Here is a 9003-nt window from a genome sequence, read left to right as displayed (position 1 = left end):
AAAAAAGTGTACTTTATCCTTTATCTACCTCAGATTAACTAACAAAAGCCCTGGAGAGGATGGAGAAGTTTTACAGGTGGGAATCCACCTCAAGATTTCCTTTAAAAATATAGCATGGATATTCTTTTTAGGTAATTTGGCAGAGATAGGAAAATCATTGTTTTTAATTTTAAGAGAAAACTGTAATAAATACATATGAAATTATAGTTTGTCATGAGCATTGAGGATATGCTATCATACAGTTTTAAGTACTTTCTTGATGTATAAGGATGATGTACCTTCTGCAAATATTCAATTATTGTTGACCATGGATCATAGGGTGTTGTTGGAGGGAATTAGACTTTCTTTGTTACCTCCATCAAATCAATTCTAAGTGTCCATTCAAATGGTTTTGAGAGATTGGTGTAATAATTCTAACCGACAAATTGAAACCAGCCCCAGCTGTGATATAACTTGCCCTTATGTACCCTATGTATTACCTTTTCGCCACCACCAATTTTAATAAACTACTTGAAATAGAAGTTAGTAAATTACTTCCTTAACAGAAGAATGAATTTGCCCTAAAGTGTTCTGTCTGTATCCAATTTGTTACAAAGTTACAAAGAGCTGTTATTTTTGAAAATATAGGTAGTTTTATTCTGATGTTCTCCATATTTTGCAAACCTTGAATTAATCACATATTGGTCTGTCTTTAACACTGAGTTTTTGCTGTCATCCCAGAGGACTGCATACCACAGAGATCAGCAGAGCTGGACAGAAGCCAGCAGCTGTTCCCTTGTGCTGCCTTTGTCACCCTGCTCCATCAGTTCAGAATCTTGTCCAGCGTCATTCTCTTGGAGGCCTCAACTAAGTCATTTTGCTGTGGTGTCCCAGCTACAATATTTAGACCATAAAGCAGTCTCTGGAATTCTCAGGCTGTCCCAGCAGTCCCAGCAGGAATGCAGGGTGAAACCTCAGATATGCCTGATCCTTTCTGTGTTTTCTGGGGACTTTTCAACTTCCACTCTACTTTTTTTTAATTTCTTCTTTTTTCTTTTCCTTTGCTCAAGCTTGTCAAATAAATTGCATCTGATTTTTTGGCTGTTGCAGTTTATGGTTTCTAGGAAAGAGAAAGACTCTGCCCATTTACAATAAATACCAGAGAACCAGAGTTAGAGGGATTGAGAAGCAGGAATATACTGAAAGAAAGTCTGATGCTTTGAGGGGGAAAATACTTTTCTATTGTAAATTTGCACCAAATTATAGCTGAACTCTCTTTGAAGAACCTGAGAGATGAAGTTGTGTGGCTTGTGGTTTCCCTTAAGGCTGTCTGGTGTGTGACTAGCGTCAGTGAAAGCAGCAATGGCTTCTCCCAACAGCTGCAATTGCTTGGGGTTCTGTAGAACATAGGGAAGCCTTTTGAGGATGGAACAAATGTTATTTTGTTTCCTTTATCACTTCAGGAGTGGGCTGATAGGTTCGTTTTATGTTTCTTACCCTATGGGGTCATTGTTATTAAGACTGGTGATGTGATTTTAGCCTGGTGGTGGCTGATTCTTTTTCTACCTGTTGGTAGCAAATAATGTCATTTATTTTTACCTTCGAGAAAAAAAAAAACAACCCTCCATTTGATTTATGTGCTACAAATGCACTAATAAATTACGATTAAGTGGAAGATGAAGCCGCCTGTGTCATCTTTGGTTTCCTGCTGCTGTTTTGTAAAGATATTTTCTGGTCCCTCCACGCATATGCCAGCTACATTGAGAATAGAAACAATGGCAGCACCTGAACATCATTTGTTTTATTTCTTCAGAATTATGTTTGTTTCAGAGGGTCGGGGAGAGGAGGAGAAATAGAAGAGAATCACCTTTACTCTGCAAGCAGTCATTTTGATAAAAGTATAATTAAATTAAGTGTGCCAGAAAGGACCATCATACATAGATTTTCTCAGTAGATTTATTATGCTGTCACTGTTGGTAATACAAATGTTTATTAAAAAATGATCAATTAAAACGTCAAGAAGACAGTAGCTGGTTCTTTATCTTTCTGAGGTAAACAAATAATTCTATCCTGAGCCTTTCTTGCCAATATTCCTATATGGTCCCAGCTAATAAAAACCATTAACAATAAAATTTCTCAATCTTGTCTGTTTTCATCTTATTTTTCTCTCATCTAAATGAATTGTCATAAATTCCTCTAGGTCATGGATGAGGAACATTGCTTAGGGCTAAGCAGACCTTTCTGACTCTTCTAAGTGACTGCACATTACAGCAAGCTGAATGGAATTGAGTTCTGGGCCTGAGAATTCCTGTTCCATTTCTACTTAGAGCTTGTCCAGATGCTCTTCCTTTTGTTGCACATTTGCAGCTGCACTGGGATTATTACAATATTGGAGCTGTTTTCAGAAAACTCATGGAATTTATTCAGCCAGAATACAGTGCCATTTAAGAAAGGGATGAAGATTCTCTCTTGTATTTAAAGCAAAGATGGAAATGAATCTGAAACTTAAGATTTATTTTGCGTTTAGTAGTGGTATATTTATGGGGGATTATTTGGCAAAAAGGCAGCTACCTCACCTATCTGACTTCTGAAGGACAAGGAGAAGTTTGTCAGATGTTGCAATATGTGTTAGAGATGGGGTGTGATGATATTCAGTTAAGCAATTTGTGTAACTCATTTGATGACCAAATCCCATTGCAAGGCCTGTAAAGGAGCCCATATAAAGGGCATTATTTATTCAAGCAACTTAATAACATAACTTTAATTTTGTTCTGGACTCATAATACTAGATTACAGTTTGGCAGGATAGTTTGCCATGGCGTTATCTTGCAGTTGCAGGAGGTGTAAACTGACATTTTTGGGCTCAACATCTCTTCAAGAAGACATCTCTGAACTTGCAGAGAGGCTTTGTCCTCACATTTGCCACGTGGTGCCTTCTGCACTCCTTGTGTTCAGAGGAGGGCAAGGAATTCCCCTGTATGTCTGTGTTACACCTGAGGTCTCTCAGCGGTTAGAGATGGAGGTATTAACAATAACACAAATATAATATGGAAAGCACTTTCCAACAATCTGTAACTTAAATATACTATAAATCCATTCCAAAAGAATGAGGAAATTTGCCTTGCCTTTATTCTGAAGAAAGATGAACTATTTCATCTGTAGGAACATCGAGCTCTTGGAATCTAGAAAGCAATCGAGCAATTAGAAAAATGTTGGAATTTTGCAGACAGAATGATTCACTGTGATCTTAGTTTCATTTTGTTATAAATCCTACAACAAAACATAATTTGGTCTTGAGAGCAGCAGGCCCAATGTCTTTGCTGAGTCCTAGAGTTCAAAGTTCACAGCGTGCTGAATCACATTTCATGCTCCTAATGCATTGCTCAGATGGGTAACGTCTCAGCATTGGATTTAAGCATTTTATCATCTTGTGAGCAGAATTTATTTAAAATTTAATGCAGCAGTCCATGCTATTTTCTCAACCTCAAATAAGTGATTTCTACTTTAGTCTCCACAGAGACTTAGAGGAATGCTGTGCAACTGGAATGTTTGCTTCCCTGCAGCTTCAGTATGCGGCCCACTGGCACAAAAAGGCAAATAAGCATAATCTCCTTTCCCTAAGCTTTCCTACCATCACCTCTTTTCATAGTGTCTGGCCTATCAGTATGTTTCAAATAAGCTCATTTTCTTCTGTAGTCAACGTGTTTTGCAAGTGTGCAATAGATGCATTGTTTGCTCACAGAATTTTGGCTGTGTACAGAGGGGTTTGATGAGTAGCAAATTTGACCAGAAAGGTAAGAATTGATTTAATATTCTGAAGAGTTTTATTCCTAATCATGAGTATTTTATATTTTGTTTATTTTCAAGCAGTGTTTTTTCATTATAGAGTGCACTTATTTATAATTGATAGATACTGCAATATCAGTGTTTTTAAAACTAGCATACATACATATACAAGTAGGTTCCAAAACACATGTTAGTAGGCTGTTATAAAGAGTGTCCACAGTGTCTGGTACAGTCTTATCTCTTGGTCTTTTTTTTTCCCTGTCAAGGGGCAAAATGATGTAATAAAGAAACATAAATCGGACTACGTTAATTTTTGGAGTACTAGTTAGGAAATCTAATGAAGTGAAAAGGAGGATAAAAGGGTAGTCAAGGAGATCTAGAACTGAGCAATCAATCATAAAATACAAGTAAGTAGATTGAAGTCTGTCTCAGGCGTGCTTCTATTATTCATTTTATTCCATAGCAGCAGTATTAAATGGATATCTGCTGAAACTAAGTTTCAGTTGTGTCAGTTCAGAATGAATTCTTGACCCCTTCTGCATTTCAAATCTGAAATTTGAGGTCAAATTGTTTTTCCTTAAATCTAGAATCATACCTAGTGATTTCTACATAGGAAGCGCCCAAATTACTATATAATCCCTAATGCCTCTTGATTTTGGAATGCTGAAAAGACCTTTTCAATTGCTCTTTATTTAATAAGGATGGGGAGACAAAGATAGCAAATCTTATCATACCAAAAAATTGGAGGCAGCTTTTCTTATCTAAGAATGAAAATACTCTTGATGTCTGCTTAAAGGAGTTCCTTCCTTCTTGTTCTCATCAAAGTGAAAACGCAGAGACATTTTTTTATATCTTATTCAACTTTCTCTCTTCTATGAGAAATAGAAAAATAATCAGAAAATTGATTTAGTAGAAGAAAAACAGGTAGCCACCAGAATTTGCAGAGTACGCTCAAATTTATCCTCAAAAATCATGGTCAGCATTTAGACTCAAATTAAGAGAGGAGAGGCAGCTGTCAGGAGACTACTTCAGCACTGCATGAACAAGCAGATTCATGTGCATAATGCAGCTACATCTGATCCCCAAACAAAGTGAGACTTAGGTTCACAGCACCACGTCCTGCAGCCTGACAGGGTTGGTATCAGCAGGGAGAAAAAACAGTCTCAAAGATCAGTGGAAAGCTCTAGCCCATCCTGGCTAGGTTTCCATCCTTGGTGGTATTTTAATTTAATTTAATTTTTTATACCACCATCCCTGGTGGTATAAAAATGCTCTGGCTCAGGTAGTTTCTGATCTGCAAGTCACTGGAGGGTTGGAAAGTACACCAGGTCAGTCTCACTGCACACTTACCTGCTCTTACCATCTTCCATAGCTACTAACCATTGCCACTGCTGGAGGTGGGACTCTGGGTCATTTGGACCTTTGTTCTGAGCCTCTGCCTCTATTAAATTCTTACTTTCATAGTTAAGAGACTCTATAAGTACCCTTTTTGTTGTTCTGTACCTTAAAAGAGTGAGATTTTATGAAGATCCCTAGTGAGATCATAGCATAATTTTACATTTTAATGGTCGAACCTTATTTTGCTCATTTTTTAACATTTGCAGTTTCACAGACTTTCAGCAAAGATGAAATTGGTCAGAACTGCTGAAATAAGCCCAGATGTTCTGGACTGAAACAAAAGGAATCTCACTCAGCTCATAGGCAGCAGCACAGGCAGGGAAGATGTGGCAGCTGTTACTCAGTTTTTATGCCAGGATTTTGATGAAAATCCAGGCCTAGTTACACTTATTATTTCCAAGTTTCAAATTTTCAGTTCATGCTTCTGAGCGTCCCGAGAAACTGGTCTGAGCTGTGATTGCTGCATAACTTCTAAGTACATGCTACAATAACATAATATTGAAACCTGTAAATGCTACTGGAGTTAACCAAATCCTCAGGGTGATTGTCAGAAAATGAGGAGGCACATCAGTTGTTTTCTGTTGCCCAAGAGAGTTAATTTTTGAAAACAGACTTGTGGACAGTACACTAACAAGTAAGTCTGACTATAGAATAGTGTGCAGTGAGTCTTTAATTTCCATAGCAGAAGTTGAAGTTGGTAAATTTTAGTACTTAATTGTTTCGTACAGTTGTGTATTGACTTGAGGCATAAACAGAAAGTAATTTGTTTTAGTTTACTGCTCAAGTTTGGGATGTAGTTTGTAGACTAGCAGCCTTAAGTCTTTTGAAATAAGATATTGTTGTGGTCTAACTTGGCAGGTGGCTCAAAACCACACAGCTTGCTCCCCCTTTCCCTGTGGAATGAGGGAGAGAATTGAAAAAAAGATATTGAACTTGTGGGTTGAGAGAAAACTATTTGCTAATATATAGAAAAGGAAAAGGATAATAGTTGTGACTATACATATGTGAATGTATATAACAAATGGTGCACAAGCAATTCTCACTGTGCCCTGACTGATGCCCAGCTAGCCCTCTGAGCAGCAGAAGAAAGTGGGATGAACTCCCACTCCCTTCAAAACTCTTTCTGCATGATGTCATATGGTGTAGAATTTATACCATATAGAATATCCCTTTGGCCAGCTTAAGTCAGCTGTCCTAACTCTGACCCCTCCCAGATCTTCCAGCCCTTTGCTGTGAATGGCCTTGGCTCTGTTCAACACTGCTTAGCTGCAACTATAAACACTGGTGTGCTGTCAACATTGTTTTTCTCCTAGAACAAAAGCTGAGCATCGTAACAGACCCTCTGAAGAAAACAATACCATCCCAGCTGAGATTAAGACAGATATGAAAAACTGAGAACATGAGTTCAGTTGGATGTTTCCAGCTCTGGCTGTAGAGACCAAAATTTGTTCGTTCTTGTGCTTTCAGTTGGTCTTGATGTGGTTACATGTACATAATGAACAGCAAAATGTAGCCCACTGACTTAACTTTGGCTATTTACATGCTTTAATCTTTATGCTCTAGGATTCATATTGCTTAGGAAAGAAGAATCTAAGTGTTTTGTTAAACACTTAAACTGGTTTTTGCTGACTAGTTCTAATTACATTTCTAGTTGCCAAGTAGAGAAAAGATTCAGATCTTCTGAATACAGCAAAATCAGTAGCTACTAAGCTGTTTTATCAATCGTACAGATTTTGGTTTGCATGTTTGACAGTTTTAGACAAAATCCAACCCACATTTTCCCTTATCCAAATATTTACATTTTGATAACATTCGCTTATTTTGTCTGTAGCAAGTCATGTCTATGTGGCTTTACACTTTAGGATGGGAATTTAATCTGTTAAATATCAGGAATGGTGTTCCATACATTTAATGACTACAATGTCTTTGCATTACATGTAATAATTGCACTGAATTTCTGAAAGAAGAGGAGCACAAGGTAGCTGATCAGCCTTACTCTGAGTGTTTCTTGTCTGTAGAGTTAACTTCAATGCCTTTGCTTTTTTTTCTTTTATCTTGAATCCCATATGCCCACTATCTTTAATTCTAGACTTACAGTACTTTAAGGATTTCTGGGGATAAGCTGTGCAACATTGGCTGACACAGTACCTGTGTGAAGCACAGGTAATAACCCACTGCCTAGCTGCTAGAAGTAATATTTGGCTGACTCAAGTGATGGCTGTCATTTCTGTCCTCAGTAGCAATACGCAAGCATTCTGTATAATGAATCCTTAAACTAATTACTTTTCAGAAATGTTTGATCTTTTTTCATGCATAGAAAAAATCTGTGGTATGCAGTATGCCATTCTTTGTGGGTTTTGACTGTACTGTGCTGATTCCCAATGTTAAGAAATGCTGCAGACAATTAGACAGTCTATGGGGATGGACAGATTATAGGCAAATATATATGTGTAGATAGATGTGTGTGTCGCAGATGGAAAAAAACTGGCATATCTGGGTAAATCAAGGTCTATGTGATAGATTTAAATCAACTTTGCTTTATAGTGGAGGTGTTGCCTAAGACTTAATAGTGCCTGCAGTAACAGTGCAAGTCATGAACCAAGTGTTTAGCAGGAGGTCCAAAGGCTAGGAACTATTACAAGCTGGGGAGAACTTTCTGGAAGCTGATTCCATATTAGATTGTTTAAATGGGAAATAGCAGACTTCATACTTCAAGTACTTTATCTCGTTTGTTTCTGCTTAAGTCCTGCCAACCAAAACATAATTTGAAAGAGAATTTTGGTTTCTGAACTCTCATTATATTTTCAAGCTTTGCTTGGCAACCTTGAAGGCCAGAAAGGTCCAATGTCTGCTTTTTTGTTTGCTTTTTCTAATTAAGGCTCAGATAACACATTCAAGCTGTTAACTCTAGAGGCTGGGGCTTTATTAAAACAAAGAAACCAAAATTTGGGAAATAGAAAATCTTTCTAGCTGTTAAGATGAACTTGTTTGCTTAAGCATGCCAAATTTGAAAAGAATTAGAAGGGTAGAAAATGAGTAAAGAGCATCTTCCAAGAAGGTTGGCCCTATTTGTCTAAAAGTGGGACAAGGAAAACTTTTTTCTCACTTAACTTTCACTTTTGGGTGGCATTTGAACAGGGCTTGTGTGTTTGGCAGCTCTTCTGTTGAGCCATCTGTTTCATATTATGCATGTTCAGAAGGCACTTTGCATCCAGGCATACAGTTCCCCAGAACACAGGAGATGTGAGCTGGATTTGCAGTCTAGCTATCTGTAAACATGGATATGCAATCATATATGCAAATAAATTCTGTTCATTTTGGAGAAATTGAAGCATTCATACAGCTGGAGGAACCTGAGAAAGGATTTAAGTGGAGAGCCTGTTTCCCTCATACTGTGCTCAGGCAGTGCAGAATGAGAGAAAACCACCTAATGTCCCCAGGTAGGAAGTTTCTCTTGTAGATTGAAAAGTTCTTGATAGACTGAGAGTTGACACAGTAACCAGTTTTGCAGCCCATTTAAACAGTGTCTTAAGGTGATTATAGGGTAGAGAAACTGCAATTTGGTTCACTACGTTCATGAATCATCCCAGTACAGTACTAGGCATGAACTGGATAGTCAGTCAGAAAGTTATAACCAACTCTTTGAGAGCCTTTGTGCAAGTACATCTTGGCCAGGAAAGAGGATTTGATCCGTAAACTTTAATGATACATTAGGTAAATTTCATATTATTTATGGCATACTAGTGGCACTTAACTTTTTCATATGCTAGCTGTTTTGTACATACTTCCTTTATTCAGAATATACTGCTTGTTCTACCCCTCCCTATTCCTTCCTTTCCC

The sequence above is a fragment of the Meleagris gallopavo genome, chromosome 10 (assembly GCF_000146605.3).
Source record: "Meleagris gallopavo isolate NT-WF06-2002-E0010 breed Aviagen turkey brand Nicholas breeding stock chromosome 10, Turkey_5.1, whole genome shotgun sequence".
Taxonomy (NCBI): Eukaryota; Metazoa; Chordata; class Aves; order Galliformes; family Phasianidae; genus Meleagris; species Meleagris gallopavo.
The sequence above is the reverse complement of the archived record's forward strand: the minus strand, read 5'-3'. Positions refer to the sequence as shown.